The sequence below is a fragment of the Ochotona princeps genome, chromosome 7 (genome assembly GCF_030435755.1).
Source record: "Ochotona princeps isolate mOchPri1 chromosome 7, mOchPri1.hap1, whole genome shotgun sequence".
Taxonomy (NCBI): domain Eukaryota; kingdom Metazoa; phylum Chordata; class Mammalia; order Lagomorpha; family Ochotonidae; genus Ochotona; species Ochotona princeps.
This window is the reverse complement of record NC_080838.1, coordinates 85595913-85617987: the sequence shown is the minus strand read 5'-3', so window position 1 is coordinate 85617987 and position 22075 is coordinate 85595913.

Below are 22075 nucleotides of genomic sequence, written 5' to 3'. Positions count from 1 at the left end.
TAGGCTGGCATTGATAATTTTATTATGCATGTGCATCTATGGGAATTTTATGCATATTTAATTCTACTCACACAGAAACAAAGGACAACACTTTGAAAGTTTCATGGAAAGTAGAATTTCAGGGTAAGTTTATACTCTTGCAAAATCCCAAAACTCGAGCATGCACAGGGTCTTTCAAGAATGTGGAAACGTGTATTGTGAACGGATTATCTATTCCCCACATTTTATGCAGAATGAGCTCATACTAAATTCCAACTTTTACAGATGTTTTGAAGTTGCCTTGCACTTCCCGGTTACGGTGTCAGCTCAGATGACACAAGTGAGATCCATCCTGATTCGAGGCAAGCATTTGACGCATTGAAATACACACCAACTAATTCCTTCCTGGAGTTCACGAGGCTGGAATTCCTGACTCCCCATGCTGGGCCCAGTGATCCCGTCACAGAGAGGGGAGGTGGAGCTCACCATAGCCAGGAGCTGGTTTGCCAAGGACATGGCAGGTGCATGTGCACTTGCTTGCTGCCTAGGCTTGAAGGTGGATTTAGGGTAAATGGTTTTGCTCCCTGTTGTGTCAATGCAGATCATTCTCTGTCATGAGATAAAACCCTTAAAACCCAACTCCTTCTTCAAGAGCCAAGGCTTAGCCTTCAGGGCTGTCTAGAGGGGAATTATCCAGAGAGATGCCCTCTGTGCTGCCTCAGAGTGAAGAAAAGCAGGTAGGTCCATGGTCTGCCTGACAGAATTATCCTAAGCTAGCCAGATGGCCAGTGATGGACAGGGCTACAGACACTTGGGACACTTGGGACACTTGGGAGAATCCAGAGACCTCTGCTGTGTGGCCTGGCATCTGCCAAAGGAGCAGGCAGAGGTGCAGGTGCAGAACTCCGTTAATATCCCAACTACATCTGCCAGTGACCATGGCAGAACTCTGTTAATATCCCAACTACATCCGCCAGTGACCATGGCAGAACCCCGTTACGATCCCAACTACACCCGCCAGTGACCATGGCAGAACCCCGTTACGATCCCAACTACACCCGCCAGTGACCATGGCAGAACCCCGTTACGATCCCAACTACATCCGCCAGTGACCATGGCAGAAAAAATGGTTTTCATGGGTGATATGCTGTTTGCACCAAGCTGAAACTACCACAATGTCCAATTTTAAAAGTCATATTAGGAGGAAGGAATTATGGTTTAGTTTTTTATGATTCTCACTGACAATTTCCATTCATTTCCTACACTCATGTTGTCAAAAAGGCAATAATTGGCTGTTGTATTCTTTGCAAACTAGCATGCAAATAAAGATGCTATTGGGCTCGGCAGCGTGGCCTAGTGGCTGGGGTCCTTGCCTTGATCCCATATGGCCGCTGGTTCTGATCCCGGCAGCTCCACTTCCTCTCTGTCTCTCCTCCTCTCAGTATATCTGACTTTGTAATAAAAATAAAATAAATCTTTAAAAAAAAAAAAAAAAAAAAGATGCTATTACTGGGCTCGGCAGTGTGGCCTGGTGGCTAAGGTCTTCGGCTTGATCCCATATGGCTGCTGGTTCTAATCCCGGCAGCTCCACTTCCTCTCTATCTCTCCTCCTCTCAGTATATCTGACTTTGTAATAAAAATAAAATAAATTTTTAAAAAAAAGATGCTATTACTGCCTAACCATCAGATTTTGAGCTATGAAGCTTTTCCCAATATCACTTCTTGTGATTCAACTATGCTGAACACCTGCAGGCCACCAGCAAGACTTCCCAGGGTCCAATGCTGTTGGGCCCATGATACTACTCACCTCTCCGATGAAGTAAAACAGCCCACCTGGACAAGCAATGAATATGCCATTGTCTCTAATCACTCAGGAGTATGACAAATACCTTGTAGCTCCAGGCTTTCAAAAAGCAAAGGCTCTCAAAGCGCAATGTTAGAAGTGGAAAGATCCCTAAACAACTAAGTGTATTTCGAAGGAGTTAAAAAACATTCAGGCACAAGTTAAAACCTGCATTATCTATGATTGGTCACAGCAGTTTTTTCAGGGTGTGTTTTACTGGGAAAATAATTGACCGTAGAAGGGCCTTCCTAGGACTCTGAATAAGACTTTTTCAAATTGAATTCTGCAGGCATATTGCAGGAACAACCTACCCTGAAGGGAGATTTAAAAGAAAGATCTTTCTCAGCACACCAAGAGAAGCAGCTCTGCACACTCATGGAGGAAGAGCCGATGGGCTGCTTGGCTGGGTTCTAATCCCAACCGCTTAGGAAGATTACTCACTGCGTGAGCAAAGAGGAGAAGGAAGCACAGCCCAAGGCGCCTGAGCCTGAATCAGGTCAGACTCCCCTGCCTTGAGCGACTGCACTCAGGCAGCCCCACGCACCCCAGGCGCCCAGCTGACTTGTAACGCTCATTGAAGGACAGCACATCTCCACCACTCTCTGTCAATGTAAGAAGGGCAAGCTGGCACTCACTGTGCCTTTCTGGTCTGGTCAGCCTAAGTCCTTTGCTTTCCTTTAACACACCAAGCCTGTCACTGCCTTGGGTCCCACCTCTGCTCAGTCACCTGCCCTCCACACTCTCCAATGCAGCTCTGTCCATGCTTGATGTCCCCTTGAGCAGAGGCAGTGTGGCCTGCTCTGGGTAGGGCCGTCACCATCAACCACCTCCCCTTTTCCACACTGTCTCACACCAGGTTTCCTTGCAGCAGTTTGTGAACACATCGTGTTTAATCCCTGTGTGTGTGATTCCATACCTGACATGTGGACCTTCCCAGAGGGCAGGTACAGAACAGTCTCTCAAACTCACATGCAGTTCAAGCATGCAAGGTTGGCAGCCTGAACATTCAAAATGGCATCAGTTTGTCAGTCCCTGTAAGTCCACAGGGCAAGGAGCAAAACGGGTGTTCAGGTAGGGACACACATGCGGGACCAGAGTATCAGAAAGATATCTACTGTCCAATGTGTAACTCGGCTACCTGCAAAATTGGTTTCTGTAAACCAGGTTTCTGTGAACCAGGCTTGCTTGCTCCTAACTACCAAGCAGGATGTGGCTCTTAATGTCTATAAACACTTGCCCACTGGATAGCTGAGCTTAATTAACAGTGTTATTGTTTGTCCTAGGGGTGCCTGGCAGTTGCTATAAAGTTTACCCTGACAGCCTAGATCCAAATACCCTGGGAAATAAGAATTCCTGACAGTTTCCCCTTAGTTGCACTGCACCAGTGCTAGCTTAGTTGATTGGATAGTTTTTCATGCCAGTTGGAGTTTAAAAACCCCTAACCATGGCCTGTCAGGGCTGTGTCCTCCTCCACTTGTGGTATGGGACAGTCCTGCAGCCAGTGAATAAAGACTGCTGAGCTTCTAAGAGTCTGCTTCCAACTAATTTTGGGGATAGAACCAGGCAGTTCACAACTGTGAGTGTATTAGGGTCTCAGAGTTAGGTGATAATCCCGTCAGGTATCGCTCTAACACTCTCAGAATGTGGATGCTGTCACTCTCATCCTGGATACAGGAATTCCTGATTGTCAACAGCTGTGTATGCTAAGATAACCATCCCCTAGCATTTAGAGGCTAGTGTTTCTCCTACACACTGTCCCATGGTATCACACCATTCCTGCCTGTACATTCCAGAAGGAGTCCTAACTCAGAAACAGAAGAGTGGCCCTGAGTCAGATCTGGAGCCTCATCAATGCTGTTTCTTGAGTGCTGGTACCCACGGAGGGGCTTCCGTCAATCACAGCAGTGTGACCTGTTCACCTGCTGCAGCACTGTGCCAGCAGCCATGAAGGAGTCCTCCAGTGGCCTCCCACGCTGAACAGACACATCAGGAAGAGAGAAGACATGGTGCAGGGGCAGAGGAGATCCAGATCAAGCCAAAAAAAAAGCCACTACTTTTAGTTTAAAATATGGACATTGGAAACTAGTCTCAGGACCACGGCCTCACATTCCTAGGAGTTGAATGAGGATGATGTGCACGCTGGAAGCAGCCGCTGTGACTGAGTTAAAACTCACTGAGTGGAGATGGAAGCTGCTGTAGAAACAGAAGGATTTGCTAGAGGTCCCCCAGTGACAGAGAATTCTAGGTGTGAAATGACAAGAGCTGGAGCTGTGCCCAGTCAGACTGCATCCTACTGTCCTCTCTCTCCACAACCTTCCATCAGCTCAGCCTTCAGTGTCCCCCACGTGTGCTGTGTGCCTGGCACACATGCTGCAAAAGCTCAGGATTCCACGCTAACACACCCAAATGTAACAGCAGAGTTACTTGGTCTCTGTTGCTGGGAGTGAAACTGGTGCTAACACAACACAAATCTAACAAAGTAAAGCAAACCCAAGAAGCATAGCTATGTCCATGGTTCCCAGATCCCAATGCATGGCTTTGAAATAAGGAACGTTTTGCCTGAAACAGGCTCACATCTAAATCTGGACCTTTCCCTTCAGAGGCTTCCAATCCATATCTCATTACTGAAAGGCATCCTAAAGCCAATTCTGCTTTACCTCCTGGGAATTGTACATACCCAAGGAACAAAACTTACTCCATCATACATGTGTATATATACGTAAGGAAGAAAACTCACTCCAATCACACTTGTCTGTACACGCTCAAGGAACAAAACTCACCCCATCATACATGTGTATATATACCCAAGGAACAAAACTCGCTCCATCATACACTCAGCAAACTAAAAATTTTTAGATTTATTTACAAGTATTGGAAAGACAAATCACAAAGAGAAAGGGGAGTCAAAAGATATTCCACCTACTGGTATACTCTCCAAATGGCCACAACTGCCAGAACTGAGTTGGTCTAAAGCCAGGAGCAAGGAGCTTTCTCTGGGTCCCCCACATGGATGCAGGGTCCTCGGGCGTGGGGCCATCCTCTGCTGACTCCCTAGGCTACCAGCACGGAACTGGATGGGAAGTAGAGTAGGTAGAACATGAACTGGTGTCCAAATGGGATCCTGGAGCTTGCAGGGAGAGAACAAGCTAATTGAGTCATTGCGCCAGGCCCTGAACTAATATTTGGTGGTAACTATCCGAAATTCTTCTTCCACTGACCTAATTTCTTAGAGTTGAAACACATCCTTAGTGGTAAGCGGGACTGAGTTGTTCCCAGTGTTTGAAATCACATTTTGTCAATTCTCTTGTTAAATACTTGAGACATTAAAATGTGTCTTTTTCAACCTTGATGTTTGCTCCATGATTTGATGTAGTTTAGCTGTAATGTTATGCCATGAATTTTGTGTTACTCCCTAGGAAATACAGAATAAAAGCAGCACCCGCATGGGACACCTGCAGGTTGCATCTGCGCAGGCGCATTGTCACGGTCCTGTGGCCCTCCCTCCCTCAACAAGGAGCATGATTTCCAGGTGAGTGTGGCAGAGACATTTCAAAATTACAACTATATACTCTGTTTTGATGTTTGGTTTTGTTTACCCTCAAAGGAATTCAAATATAAAAAGTCACCATAGCAAGAAAATTTTTGTAAGTTTAATGTGAAGGAATTAATCTCAGAAAAGTGTGTTTTATCACAACACACACACAGGGATATCTCTGTGTTTTTCAGCAAATTGGCCACTGGGATGTGCCAGGCTTCCTCAATGTCCATGACTCCACTGAACTGTCTCTCTCCTTCCAAGTTCCTTGCAGTGAATAACTGTCGGATGGTGCTAATACCACCTTGTCTGTGGTCTGCAGGAGCCCTACAACTGCCTGCCCGCCACTTGTGCAATCTTGTCCATTAGCCCTGTGACAAGAGTGCATGCACAACCATAGAGCCATCTCATAGTAATGAAGACGGAGGGCGGGGGCTGTTCTCCCACCTCTTAGCCAATTAGCATGCTTTGTGTCTCATACTTGGATTTATGCATTTTCGCTTGTGCTTAGTGTCTGCCAAGACAGAGTTGAGATTTTGTAAAAGCTCCCAGGACACTTAAGTGCCTTTTAACTTGGTGTGAACTCAGCAATTCCCGAGTCTTCTCTCTGTTTATCCAGAACTTGAAGTATAAAATCCCATAAAATCATCACCCATACTGGGGCTTTCTACATTCCATGACCTCAACTCCCTAGGTTCCGCCCCTGTTAATAGACCTCCCATTAGTTCATGTCATCTTTTCGTAAGGAAATGGATGCTTTATAAACTGCATGAGGCTGACTCATTTATCACTGCATCATTGTTAGGAAGCAACTTAAAAGAACACGAATGATAACATCTGTGAGCTTTTAAAACTCCTATGTACATCCCAATTGCACATGTAAAGTCCAGCCCGTACACAACAGCTGTTCTGTGGAAACAGAGCAAATGGACTGATTATTGTGTGTTATGGGGAATAGTATTACCACCTGCAATAATGGTTGTTCACATGTACAGAATATTGGCTAGAAGGCAAGCACTTGCATTCTTTCTCACATCCTTACAATAAACGTGAAAACAGCCCTTATCAGTTCTGTTTGGTGTTTGAGGAGTCTAAAGAGATGAGGCAATGTCTGCTGTGCTAAGCAGAGGAACTGGGATGGGATGTGCCACTAGGAAGATTTCAAGACCTAAACTCCCGTTACTGTGCCTCATACAGACAGCAGGAGTCGATAGCTCCCTGTTTCTGAAAAGAGCCACGAGTAAAAGTCACAGTAGAGAGGCCAAGTGTGGCTTATGCATCCCAAAGACTATCCTGCTCTTTTTATTGAATCAAGAAACCACATAAATGGGGAAACAAAAACCGGTTTGTACATTGAACAGAATGCTGTGTTCGGCTAACATTCTTGATTGGTGTAGGCAATGGAGGAATAAGCAATAGTATTTCAACTTACAGTTTTGTTTTTTAAATGACTTTTGTTGAACCACAGTCATTGTGTAAATTATGATTTCAGTAAATGAAAAAAGTTTGAGGTGTTCATATTCTCAAGTGCGTGACAGGAAGCACCACATTTTGACAGTTCTAGGACGTGGCATTCACAGGAAAAGACATGGTGACTTGTGGGGGACATGGTTGGTTTCAGAACTTGTCAACATGAGCTACAGCGATGAACTGAATGGGTGTGAAGTCAGCAGAAGACCCAGGCTGCATCGTCATGCAGACGTCAGCAGGGGAAACCAAAGCTCCACTTACCAAGTTGCTGCTGTGAATGCTCTTCAGTTACCTGCCTATATGCAATTGCGTCGCTTTCAACTTTCACCTTGCTGATGGGCAAGTTGTGTGCAGGCGTCATAGGTCAGGCATTCAACCCTTATTTTAGCTTTTCTTGAGGAAGTCATTGAGGCAATGATGCATGATATCAGCGTCTCATGGAGGATTAGGATTTGGTCCACAAGTTCTTGTAGCAAAAGGAGCTGACACTTTTAAAAATCTATAGCCTTGCATTAAAATATATATGCAGCCTGTAATTGACTATGTGTGTTTATTTTACTGCTTTTAATTACAGCTTCTAATCATTATTTATTTTCCATTTTTATCTTTGAACATCATGATTCATTTTTACCTAAACTGTATCCTTCTTTGTTTTATTCTGTTTTGGCTCCCAAGATTATAGACAAAGAGAGGGAAGAGAAGTGTTTATCTGTTTTGCAGGAAAACAGTAATTGGATTTGCCATACTTTAACCACTGTAAATGAATCAGGTTTTCCTTGCAACTTAAATATTTATAATGAGGAAAGATATAGCCATGGAGAAAATGGCCCATTTGCAATATTAAATGATCAAAGCTGTACAGTGAATCAAAACTTTTAGATGTATTAGAGATGGTGCAGAAAATGATAATGCTACATGAATGGTGCCACAGATGCTGACGCTACACTGAGTACATCACTTTCAACTATGAAGAAAACCACATTAAAAAGCAAAATCCACAACATCAAATAGCTCAAATTTATCAGTGTCATGGGGTTGGCATGGAACAAGGGAGAATTTCAATTTGTGGTATGGATTACTTGTTCAGTTAACAAAAATTAAAACTTGGCATTTCCAGGAAAAAAAAATTGTAGAGTCACAATCTATTCAAGCCTCATCAGAGATGCCTCCTTGCTTAGTGACTGTCCCATGCAGTGCAGATTCTCTGAACTCCAGCCTCCGCTAGTTTTCCAATGGCCACATACATTGTTGCAAATAGTCATTTGTAGGGAAAAAAATCCTGAACATACAGAAGTGGATCATGGGAAGAAATATTAGTTAATCATGTCTGTACTGAAAGTCAAATCACATACCATCAGACCCAAACTCCCCAGCTGCAAAATACATGGCACACAGCGTTACAAAACCTTTACATAATGCTGAGAGCATTCCTAACCCTGCCTTTTCTGGAAGGTGATGACCTTTTGCCACGATCAAAATATGCCACAGTATTTTGATAACCAATTAAAAAACATTTTATGATGCATTTATTTGTGTGTCTGAGAGAGATACCATGCCAGGGTTGATTTCCTAGATGCCTGCATGGCTGGAACTCAGCAAATTGGAGGAGTATCTGGGTGCCTGCACGTCAATCCAGATGGAGACCAACTGCTGAGCCATCGCCTGGTAATCCAGGGTGCCTGTTGGCAGCAATCTAGTGTCAGCAGCAGAGCCAGGTATCAAACACTGGTGGGCCATATGGGACATGAGTCAGTGTCTTTGCTGCTCAGCCAAATTCCTGCCCGTAAGTGCCTCTTCTAGGATTAGATCAAACACACAAAACTATCCCCCTTTGCACCATCGTGTGTGTACTAGCAGGGACATAATTTGACTCACTGAATACAACAGCGTTCTCTGAATTGCAGGGATCCTGTGTGAGAAGCACTTTGACCTCCAGTTGAGGACATGTGGTCATCTTTAGTGTGCTCGGACCATCGAGAGACCAAATGGTGAGAAATTTAACTCTGCCTTGCAGATCTAATTCCCTGAGGTATAAAGAAAGAGAACCAATTAAAGAATTTCTAAGTCTCAAATTTCCCCTGAGATATAGAAAGTCATGATTGAGTAGGGAAGAATTTGAATTGTCAATTTGGTAACATCATATTTTCAACTAAATTGGTAAATAAGATTAGGAAATGCAGGGGAAGACGTGATGAATTCTAATGCCAATTATAAAGAATTAAGATTGCATTAATAAGAGTCTTTTAAAAACCAAGGAAGGAATTCTAAGGAAGGATTTGGGGGAAATGATGACTATAGCTTTACATCTGAAGATGAAGCAATGCTGAAGAGCCACTTGCCACTTCTGGGGAACCTCACTGATCGACATCTGAGGACACCTTTTGGGGCACATGCAGGGCTTCCATTTTGGATTTTCTGCCTGTGTCTTTCTGCTTTGAGAGAGAATGGAATTGCTTTGAAATTGGACAGGCAGGGATGGTCCCCTCAACCTGCGGCATGAAAACGAATGGATGAAGTTGGCCTGAAGCAAGCTGCCCGCGCACTCCACAGGCGGGCACATGTAACACAGTGATGGCGGCTGGAATATCTGCTGGCAAAAGCTAGGGTTCTACATCTATTTCTTTGCTACACAGTCAGCCCATTAATGAAACACTCCCAAGTCAAGTCCTGATGAACAGTGATCCACTTGTAGCGTCACTATGCATGCCTACAAAGGAAGAAAATGGTATTGTTTATACATCTCTAACACATTTAGAGAATTATTTGATCCAAAAACACCAAGAAACTGAACAAAAGGTGATCATCAGTACGGTCTAAATTTAAAATAAAAACTTTAAGATTATTACACAGACTGATGCGTTAAAAAGAAGAAATTACAATCTCTCTCTTTTTTTTAAGAAATGTATCTTTTAAATTTAGTTTTATCTATGTTTCAAAGCAGAGCAGCAGGTCAGGGGAGGGAAAGGGTAAGAAAACGAACACACAAGAGAAAGAGGAATTGCATCAGCTGGTTCACTGGCCAAATACCCACGACAGCCAGGATTCAGCTAGATCTCCCAAGTGAGGGAGGGAAGCCCCAGTGCTTGAACCCTCATTGTCTGTCTGCCAGGATGAGTTAGAACAGTAATAGTGAATCCCATAAGCCTTCTAGTACGTGACGCAGGTGTCCCATGCAGTGGCTAAGCTTGCTGCACAACACGCCTGCTCCTGGTGCTGGTTTTTCATGCTGCAATGTAGACACATGAAAGGCAGCCTGTCTTTCCCATTATTTAACATCCCCGTGTGCTTGTCTCATTCACTAGAGCAGCTTGCCTGTGTCTTGCAATGTAGGTGATACCATGTTCCTCTCTAGTTGGGTTCTGAAATTTGAGTTTTAAAGGAAGCAGAGACTCACAGGCAGTAACTTTAAAGGTAGATGAAATAAAACAATAAATCCTACCCTCGATATGTTCTAGTTGCTTCAACACAGCAGCTTTTCTTCATGGTTTATGGTGCCCATTAAAACAGCTGAAGGTAACAGCTCAGGGCTGGTAAGTGGGCTGCAGAACTGCCAGTGCAACACAGTCCTCAGAAAGTTGGCTGCCCCAGCATGAAAGTCATCACCACAGAAATGGCGAATGGAAGCCATGGCCTTAAATATATTCAAGCACATTTCTTTGAACTCCCAAAGCCTGCTAAATATTATTTGGAGTTTGAATGGAGGCCTTTGCCAAGAACCAGACTTTATCAAATGCACAATTTAAGGGTCCAGAGCAGGGCTCACATTCTTCCTGTCATCTGTGGCCTGTGTCTGCAGCCGCTTTGACCCAAGGTGCAGTGTTAAGGAGGAAATTCCAAGACCGGGCTGCTATTGCTCACTCCTGATTACAGTGCTTATTCCCGAGGGTTAAGGTCAGTTCTGACATCCACTGAATGTGGCTGTCTGCCCTCAAAAATTGCTTCCCCAAGACCCAACTTTCGCCTGCTGGGCAAACAGGGGACAGTCCTATGTCATGTATATTGGGTACATTTTCCATCCGCTTCTTGCCTGTTCTGTTGCCTGGTCTTTGGTTTATTCTTCCGTCTGGTGCTGAAGTCTGGGCATTTCTAACATTTCAGGAGATCAGGTTAGGTAGCAACTCAAATATTTAAGTCTCAACTGCACAGTAGCTGACATGGGAAGGATGTGACGTTTTCTGAGACGGCTCCATGTGGAAGTCAAGAAAGCTGTGTTCTCCTGGTTTTCCTCAGCTGTCCTGTGCACTCTACTCTAGGGAACTGGAGTGATCATAGGCATTGGGAATTTGCATCATGGTTTGAATTCATCCCCCAAAGCCCATGTATTGGAAACACACTTCCTAATGCAGCCTTATTGAGGGTGGGGCATTTCAGAGTAGAGCAGGTTAAAGGGCTTTGCTCTATCAGAGGATTAATCGCAATAGCACAGAACTGGAGGACTTGACCAGACAGGAAGTTTCTTTTGAAGTGACTGTGGTCCTCACTTGTTCTATCGCACTCCCCTTCCCTTCCTCATCTGCCCTGTGATGAGGCAACTCAAAGTCCCTTCCCAGACACCTGCACCTGTAAGTGACACCCCTCCCTCGTCAGCACTATTAGGGATATCCTTTGTGAATCTCTCCATCTCAGATCTTCAGTTATACAAGAATAAAATGCACAAAAGCATGTTGATAGTGAGTCTAGATGTTTGGAGCATAACTACTTCCAGACTTCCAGACTTCAAGAAAATCTCAAAGGACCTAAAAGGTACAAACATTGAGTTTAGCAAAGTTGCAACAAAAACATACATGAAAGGTACTATCTTAAAGATTATTCAAACATCCTTGGGCATAAATCTAGTAAAATACTGAAGAAATGACCAAATAAATTTAATAAGTAAAAAGATCTTATTGTCTGAGCCAACAGATGATACTGTTGTGCAAAATTTATACACGGGTGAAAAAAATCCCTTTTGCACTCCTGGTCCAATATTCTTTTGCATGTAGAGAGAAGATGACTCTAAGATATGGGAAGGTAAAGGAACTGGGATAAATAGGATCTTGGTAAAAGAACTACCTGCAAAACCATAATTTATAGAAGGGGCAAATGATAAGTTGTACTTCATCAAAACTACAACTTTCAGCTCTGTGTATAATCCTGTGTATAGGATGAAATTACAAGCTGCAGAATGACAGGAATGATTTGCCAACTTGCACTTGACAAAGGACTGCAATCCAATAAAGAGAAAACCATGAATGCACAATACAAAGCTAACAATCCTAATAAGAAGTGACAAAATACACCAGGAGAGCTCCTCCAAAGCATTCTGTACATAGGAAGAGATAACCTCTGAAGAAGAGGGCTTGGTAACAGAGAGACTCCCCTCTGAAGAATAGATCTACTGGACAAGAGTCCCATGGCAACCAAGAGCCATGATCAGCATCCCAAATCCACACAGAGAACCAGAGCCCATTTATCAGAAGGGTCTTCAAGGCTATGGAATCCAAGGAGGGACATGGGAAAGTGGCTCATCCATGTGTTGCTGAGAATGTAACACAACATGGTCTTTCTGGAGGGAGAAGGAATGGCAGCTATTAAGGGGCAGCTGGAGATTTGTGTTAATGGCTACGCTGGATCTCATTGTGTTGACGTCAGCGCCCCAGTTAGGACATTGTTCTTTCTAAGAAGTTGCCCTTGGGAAAACTGACCAAAGAATATGTGAACTGACACAGTGTAGTAGAATTATGTGTGAATCCATAAGTATCTCAAAATAAGTTTAACTTAAAAACCCAGTCTGAGACAAATCGCTTTGTCACCAAGCAATTAAGTTTCACTAATTCTATATTCAGCAAAGTGTTAAAATTAGGAATACATTAGTGCTTGGAAATATGTTAAAATACAGTGTCCCTTTGAAGCTGATTGAAGGTAACATATTCAGTCGAACACATGTAGGAAGCATTGTTCTGATTTGCTGATGCGGGCCACGGTTAGGATGTGGCGGGCTGTCACTACCTTCCATGCCCGGTCCTCTATTAGAGTCCAAGCTCAAGTTAGGCAGCTCCACTCCTGGTCCACTTTTCTGGTCATGTGCTGAGGAAAGCAGTAGAAGATGGCCCAGGTTCTTGGACCCCCTGCACCTGTGTGGAAGATCTAGGTGCAGGTTGTGGCTCCTGATGCCAGCCTGCGTCCAGCCCTGAATGGTGAGTAAGCCAGTGGACAGGAGATCTGTTTCCAACCCTTTCTCTCTCATTGTGACTCTACCTTCCAAATAAATCCATTAAAAAAACCTCTTCTAATATGATTGCATTGAAAAATCTTCATAGTCAAACCCTTCCCCAGTGTAAGTCTAATTTCATCAGCATGGTTTTACTTTATTAGGGAAGTTCAGATTTCATGCACAACTACTTTATGGATATTTAAAGATTTAACAAATATGCATATATTCTTTTGACAAAAAAGAAATTTGAGGCTGGGACAAACCACACTCAAATTCAAATTTCTAATTCTTCTAATTAGGCCTTCTATTTCTAATATGTGATGACTCAGTGGCTGAATCCTTGCCTTGCAAATGTCAGAATCTCATATGGGCAACTATTCATGTTCCGGCTGCTCCATTTTCCATCCAGATCTCAGCTTGAGGACTGGCAAAGCAGTAGAGGATGTCCCAAAGACTTGGAACCCTGCATCCACATGGGAGACCTGGAGGAAGCTCCTGGCTCCTGGCTTCAGATATGCCTGACTCCAGCCATTGCAGCTACTAGGGCAGCGAACTCACAAACATATCTTCCTCTCTCTGTCTCTCTGTAAAATCTGCCTTTCCAAATAAATACATATTTAATTCTTCAAATTGACCATGAGCAAATATGTAAATTTAGAAGAAAATGAGAACTTCCCAATAAGTTCACAGTTCCTAATAACTTGACAAAATTTCAGCAAGTCTATGACAATTTTTCAAAGCTAACACCTGGCTCCATATCCATTCCTACTTTGTGGAAATAAAAGCAAATATTTTCTAAAAATCAGTGATTGCTGATTTACTAGGAAAACCTGAGGGTGGAGGGCACAGTGACAAGCTGTAGCCACAAGTATTTTTCCTGAAACACTTGCAAAAAAAAGGGTAGGATGGTACCAGAGGTCACACCGGCAGATTTCTGTGAATCACACTGCTTCCCTCCATTCCCTCCACTGAAGCACTTACATGGATAAACACGCATGTTGAAAAGAGGAAGGACTGCCCATTATGTTTTTATAATCTAACTTGTCAACACAAGCGTTTTTCATAAATTTCTTACTCATTGGCAGAGAAACATGTGTTTGTTTTGCTCTAGCTCCGCCCACCACACACACGCTGGATGCAGTGTCTCTTAGCGTCTAAGTGAAGCTCTGTGCTTGCCAAACTCCACTTGTGTTCCGCTGTTGTCAAGTAGCTGAGCGCTGGGCTTCTCAGCTCTCCCCTGCTTTGAAGCTTCCACACTGCATTGACAGCACAGGTGGATCCTGGGATCACTGGGGGTAAGGATAACCCTAACCAACCTGGATGATCTCTGCCTGAAGTGGAACTGTGGTGCTGGGCTCTGTCTAGAGCTGACCAACTGGTGCTTTCAAGCGAGCGTCCAACCACAGAAAGGCAGGGGGACTTCCAGTGTTCCAGAACTGGTTACATGACAGGGCACACTTTCCAAATCAAAGAACTGTTCACCTGAACCAGGTAAATGTTACACTTTGTGCATTAGTCTGAAGTGCTACCCTACACTGTTCACCTCCGTGGTCTTTGAGTCATAACTGTAGTAACTGCTCATGTTGAGCACATTGTCATGGGCTTAGTGTGCACATGGCAGGCAGTAGGAGAGCCTTCTATAGGGACCAAGCCAAAGCCTTGGGAAACCAGATGTGTCCACTACATAGAAAGTGGAATGAAACGAGCGGGTGCAAATCAGGTTGCTAATGAGCTTTCTGTATCATAGAATAGAGGTAGGAATATGAAATCCAAGTGAGTGCAAGAAATGACAAGGGCCTAAACAAAGAAGGGCAGTGTAGAAGACTCAAAGGGAGGCAATGACACAAAGCATAGCCAGCTCACTTGGCCTTGTACATGAGATTAGCAGGCAGGAGATGGCGGCAGGGGCAGCCTTCAGAACGTGGGAAAAGCAAAAGCAGAATTTGCTCAAGACTAGGTCCTGCCCTTGACCTAGTTTTTGTCCTGGGAACCAGTTCTAGACTTCCAACCTCACAAACTCTAATGTAAAGATTTGTGTGTTTTTTTTTTTAACCAGTATGATTGTGGTAATGGATAGAGAAACAATGGGAAATATCCAACATGCTACTACAACGAAGCGTTGGGTCACACATTTTCTTCCCTTTAAAACTGTGTACTGCTTGCTTCCTGAGTTTTGAGAAGTATTTCTGGATGCAAACCTTTTTATTAAAAATGTGTTTTGCAAAACCGTGTTCCACGTATTTCACAGTATATTCCTTTTCTTAACCCCCTCCTTTGCACAGTAGTTTGTCATAATTCTAATGAAGCTGGATGCATCAGAATCCTTTTGTAGTGTTCATGGTTTTTGTGTGCTGCCTAGTACAACTGGTCTTCTCCTTCATTAATACTACGCTTCTCCAACTTTTCCCTTGGTCTGGCCATTTTATTTTTAGTGTTTAGGCCTACCACTTCCCTGAACTTACTTTTGTACATGAGTCACTTGGTTGTCTTCTGCACACAGCAGCTCATTATTCACAGCAGCATTTGGCGAAAGGCTTTGCTCGTGGTGCACTTAGCTGCCTGGCCGTGGCTATGTCTGTAGCTTCCATTTGGCAGCACTGGTTTAAATGCCTGTCCTTCTGCTCTCACAAGACACTTCATCACAAAAACACCAGAATTGGTCTGGAAATGAGTGTCACTCAGAGCTTTTCATGTCTGCTCATTCTAGGTACTAGAATTTTCCTTACATATTTCAGCCTGAGTTCCTCTATTTCTCCAAAACTACCTAATGTCTTTTTATATGGATCACACTAGACCCATAGACCAATTTGGATAAACTCAATTCCTTTCTTTTAAAAGATTTATTTACTTTTATTGGAAAGTCAAATATACAGAGAGGAGATACAGAGAGGAAGATCTTCCATCCAATGATTCATCCCCTAAGTAACTGCAATGGCCAGAGCTGCACCGATCTGAAGCCAGGAGCCTGGAACCTTTTTTGGGTCTCCCATGCGGGTGCAGGGTCCCAAGGCTTTAGGCCGTCCTCGACTGCTTTCCCAGGCCACAAGCATGGAGCTGGATGGGAAGCAGGGCCAGAAAGATTAGAACCAGCATCCATATGGGATCCTGGAGTGTTCAAGTAGAGGAGTTTAGCTGCTAGGCTACCGCATCAGGCCCCAAAATTGATTTCTTACAAAGTTCCATTTCAGGCACACAGTGTACCCCCTCCTTTTATTTAGAGCTCTTTAATTTATGTCATTATTATTTTTTAGTAAACCTTGATAATCCCCAAATGCTTCACTTGGCTTTTCCTACATCTTCCAGTCTTGCTGTTGCATTGCTTACTTGGACAGGGGCAGGGTACTTGGGCAGGCGTGGGGACGCTTTTTTCCCTGATTTTCCAACTCAGATCAATCGACCAGATCGAGGGTACCCTTAGGCATATGATGCTTCCTCATGTCTTTCTCCAGAGAAATCCAGTGGGGAGCCTCATCGTGTGCAAGTGCCATCTGAGGTTCAGGTGAGAGGATTGTGTGGGCTTTCCCAGACTAGGTGCAGACTTGGCAGTATCGGCAGAAACCACCTGTACATACATACCATAACCCGATGCCACACACTCTGGTAGAGGGCCCAGGGAGTTGGCATGAACACGGTGCCATTGGTCATCTGCCACGAGACTGTCACACACCTTGCTGCAAAATATCCCCAATAGAACCACTTCCTATTCTCTTCAATGTAGCACCCTTCTAGGTCATGCTTGGGGGAAACTGTGGGGTGTTGACACATTGGTTATCTTTCAACGATAATGTCCCTTGGTTCTCGTCCCTACTGTATCTTCACCCTACTAACCATTCCTCAAAATTCGCTCCATGTATGACACACATTTGGGTAACAAAGCTTGGAAAACAGTGTGCTACATAATGAATAATTCTGTGAATAATCCTGTAGTGTATGATATAATCTCTATAAAATGCTCCTCACAGAGAAATGCGCAGAACCTACAAGTAGTCAAGTGAATCTTGATTGTGACAGGGGCTGTAACATGAAACAGGCACACCAGGGAAAATGAAGAAAATATTCAGAGAAACGTTCTGATGTTTGAACATACAGTAAAATGAAAACCATGGAAAGAGACATTTTTACATAAACTGTTTGATATGTGAATTGTATCTCAATGGAGACACCATCAAAATATGCAAGAATAGCACATAATTTGTATACATTATTATTTTAATGTAACCAAGCTCAAATTAGCCTCTCAGACAAAAGAGTCCTACTTTAGAAATAGATTGATCATCTGGAAAAAATACAAGCATGGATGTGGTTGTTGACATCTATATTAGGCTAAGTCTGGGATATGAAGGGCGTAGGCACATTGCACCTGCTAAAGCAGAAGAAAGGTGCTAAGTAATGGAGAGGACAGAGAGGCAGACTTGAGTCAAGTCTCCTGCCGTCCACACAGGGAACTGTGTGTGTCACGACTAGGAATGAATGAAAACATGGAATGTCTTGGGGAAATGTCCTGAAGACACAAATTGTTCATCGAGTGTGTTGGACAATGATGTACCAGCTACCATTCCAAAGGCTGAAGCTTTGGGTGGAAACCAGGAAAAAAACAAGGACAGAAGTCAAGATGCTTCATAATAACCAGTCCTGGGTGCTCCCTTTTCATCCAGCTCTGTCCTTGCCAGGGTTCCTTTGAAAGTTGTTCCATGTGTTCCATGTGTCGCCTATCTTGGACTCATGGACAAAATGCCACGTTCCTGAGTTTGGCGAAGTTGGGCAGTGAATCTGTGAACCCAATCACTTTCTCTTTCTCTCTGTCCCTCTCCCTTTCTCTCTGTTTTTCTCTTCCCCATCTTTCTCACTCTGGAACTCTGGTTTTTTCAAGCAAATGAATGAATCTTTACAGAGCAATGTGTCTATAGATGTAAGAAGATGCTTCCCCAAAAGTCCAACCAAGAAAGTACAATATTTGCCAGCCTGAAATATCACTAGATCTCAGAGACCAAGACAATACAGGGAAACAACCAAGATAATGCAAGAGAGTGAAAATCAAGGAATGAAACACTTGGCGAGCTCAGCAATGAGAAACCTGATTCTAATGGGATATAGGTTAGCATCAGCATGACACCAAGTGCAATTTCTTCCCCCATAATCATATCTGAAAGCACTGACCCCACACTATGACAATCTAAAATTGCCTTCAAATGCTTGTGTTTATGTACAAATTCCTCTTGAAATCCAGGCATGTATTTTTTTTCATAACTTGTATTTTCCATAAATTTTTGAGGAGTCACTTGGAGAAGGGACATTTAGGAAATCATGAGGTACAACCTCCTCTCCCCAACAGGCAAATGAAATTCGAAGGGATACTCTAGGAGCCTACAAAACAGTTATGGAGCAGTAAGGGAATGGGGCATAACGGCTCTCTTGTCATCTGAAATGCATGGGGAAAAATTACTTCTACTTCTAAAGGGATAATTGATAGCTATCAGTGAAGACCACTACGCCTGGCTTAAGTCCTCGCCTTGAACATGCCAGGATCCTATATGGCTGCTGGTTCTAATCCCGGTGGCCCCACTTCCCATCCAGCTCCCTGCTTGTGGCCTGGGAAAGCAGTCAAGGACGGCTCAAAGACTTGGGACCCTGCACCTGCGTGGGAGATCCAGAAGAGCTCCTGGCTCCCAGCTTTGGATTGGCACAGTCACTTAGGGAATGAATCATCGGACAGCAGATCTTTCTCTCTGTCTCTCCTTCTCTCTGTATATCTGACTTTGCAATAAAAATAAATAAATCTTTTTTAAAAAGACCACTAGGCCTAAGGACTGCACAGAAATCAAGTAAGGATAGCATAAGCATAGTGCAAAAGATGACTTGAGGCAAAGCAAGCCTGGGCTTGGGGTCGCCAACTTAGGGACTGACTTAGTGGTCCACTGCAGAGAAAACTGAAAACTGTACTGAGGCAGAAGCACCAGTGACAATAGCACAGAAAGTTCGCAGCAAATGGTACAAAGACATTCTTCCTAGGAATGTCAAAGCAGAGAATGAGGAGTTGTGTTTACACATATTTTATGCAGGTTTCTTGGATTTATCAGTGTTTTTGACTTATGAACAGTGAATCTATATTTAGATTCAAGGATTTTGTTTTCTTTAAATGAAAGCTATAGAAGTCCCAATAATTGTGTAATATAATAATATTGCTTCCTAAACACACAGTTTCAAAATTATCAGGTCATTAAATGTCAAAAGCAAAATATGCAGCCTGAATTGAGTGGTTTGTTTTATGCATGTGCCTACGTTTGACAGATAATCATAATTCTTTGCCTTTGCATTACACAAGGCTTTGTGTTTTTCAAGAAAAATGTCTCCCTTGATCCTGTCTGAAAACTTAGAAAGCAGATAAGAGAACAATGATCCCCAAATTGCTGAGAGATAATCACATGATTGCTCTGTGTAGAATCATCCATCGCTTCAGATTCCTCCTTTGGTTTTTCAAGGTCTTCTGTCCTTATTCAGGTACAGAAAAGTTATTGATACTTAGGACTGAAGACTGAAGAGTGGTTTTTCTCATTTGTTGATACCACATTGTGTTCATAGAGATACCAGCTTGGTACATTCCCCACTCCCTGCCAAATACAGAAGTGGAAATTCCTATATTTACTTGCCCCAACCACTTGCTCCCAACTCCACCAAGGCCCTGCTGTCATCCATGTCCCTGCTAATCTGCATAGGAGCCACTTCCCAGAGTCCTCATACTGCTGACATATGACCTTACCACTATCTCCAGCCCTCCTAATTGATTTGTCACCAAGTCCTGCTTATTTTACTCTCTAAATAGATTGCATGACTTCTAACCCGTCTCCTCCGTCACACGCATCATTGCAGCCCGAGCCATCAGCCGTCACTGTCACTTTCTTAACTGACATCTGACCTCAATTCTTACAGCTTCTCATCCTTAATAATCTATTTTCCACAATGCAGTCAGAGGAGAAGGGCCAAAATTCATTATCGTTCATGTAACCCATGAGTAGAATTCTATTGTCTAGATGCATTCATTGTCTCAGTGTTCAGATTTTCACTGTACTTCGTTGATCATTTTATGAATGTCTGTGAACACTCTGTTTTTCTTTCCAAGGTTATCTATTTTATCTCTCTCTCTCTCTCTGTCTCTCTCTCTCTCTCTCTGTCTCTCTCTCTCCAGCCATTTAGTGCAGCATTACTTATTCCCTAATCACCTTTTATAGTTCAAATCAGAATAAACTTTTAGTGCAAATCACCCTTATAACATACACAAAATCAAGTGAACTTGCTTCTATGTGCTCAAGGTTTCGGAGTGGTTTTTTTTTTTCCCTTTACAGAGCAATCCTGTGAAAATTTTACATTTCTTCATGTGATCTCTCTCCAACTCAAGGAAGGAAGGCAGGCAGTAAGGCAGGAAAGAATGGAGTGAAGAGAGGGATAGTGGAAGAGAAGGAGAAAGTTTGGAAGGAAAACATGGGAGAATAGAAGAAAATAAATTTAAGAAAGCCTCCAAAGGATACATTAAAACTTGCATTGATTGCTGCAGAAACACTGTGAGACAAATGGAATACATGTTGATTCCCTAAGTGCACAACTCCAGACTAAAGCCAAATGAAATAGACTCAGCCTTGCATCTCATCTTTAGGGGAAAATGTGAGATAATAAAAATATACTAACCACAATGCAGTCAGACTCAGACACATATAATATTGATAATAGACACATATCACACACATGTATTCATGAGAGAACGTGTTCACATCTGACTGCAAATTAAGAATGTTGTGAAATTAAATACATACCACTCATCATACATCAAAATCAACCCAAGAATCATCCTAGACCTGAATATAAAACCAAGGCTACAATGTTACTGGAAGAAAATTTAGGGGAAACAATCCAAGATGTTGATACAGGGGATTATTTCTTGTGTAAAACCTCTAAGAAATAGACAATAAAAGCAAAAGTAAACAAACACTACTTTATGTGATTAAGAATCTTTTTCACAACAAAGGAAATGATCATTAGGACGAAGACACATCCTTCCGGGAGAAATATTGTCAAACTGCTGAACTGACAAGTAATTAATGTTCAGAATATATCATTGATTTAAAGTCCCAATAAAAACAACAAAAAAACTCACTAGATTGAAGAGAAAAGGACTTGTTAGAAAGTTCTTGAAGAAAGAAACACAAAGGCTCAACGAACATATGAGAAATATTCAACATCACCATCCAACAGAGAAATGAAATCGAAATCACCATGATAGAACTGGCCACCCATGTTAGAATGCCGGAATTCTGGAGAGAGTGTGGAGAAAGGACAACGGGCCCTGCACAACACTGGTGGAAACGAAAACCAGTGTAGTCACTGTGGAAAACAGTGCAAGCTTTAATAACAGGAGAAGAAAAAACAGCAGCAATAGACCGTGATATGTGATGCAGCCACCCATTCATAGATGCATTCCCAAAAATCTCGAAGACAGTAAATCAAGAGTTACCTACATGAAAATGATTAGAGCATCACCGTTCACAGCAACCAAAGATTTCCCACTTCCGATAACTGGATAAGGACAGTGTGATACATACACTCGGGGGAATACCATTCAGCTGTAGTAAAAGATGAAGTGGACATAGAGGGAAGGCATTATGCTGAATGAAACAAGCTGGAACAAGACAGAATAGCACCATGGATTGTCCCTCATAATGTGCCAATCAAACTTTGAAAACAAACAAAAAAATGACAAAATCTGTGTGTATCAGCATTGATTCAGATAGCGTTGTAAAACTATGTGTTATACCTCTGTCAAAACAATGATTAAGAATTATACTATTGTAGTTTTAATTCTCTGGATTGCTTTAAAATTCACCAAATATGGATTAAGACGGTCATTTTTCTATTCAACAATTATTTACAGCTGCTGTCTTTATTCCTGCTAGCCTAGGGTTTGTTTGCTTTTCAAAGATTAAACTTCTTAGTTGGTGAAGTGTTAAGCCTTTGTATTTTAATGTATATTTAAATTACCTGAAAATAAGAAAGTGAGAAGGATTGG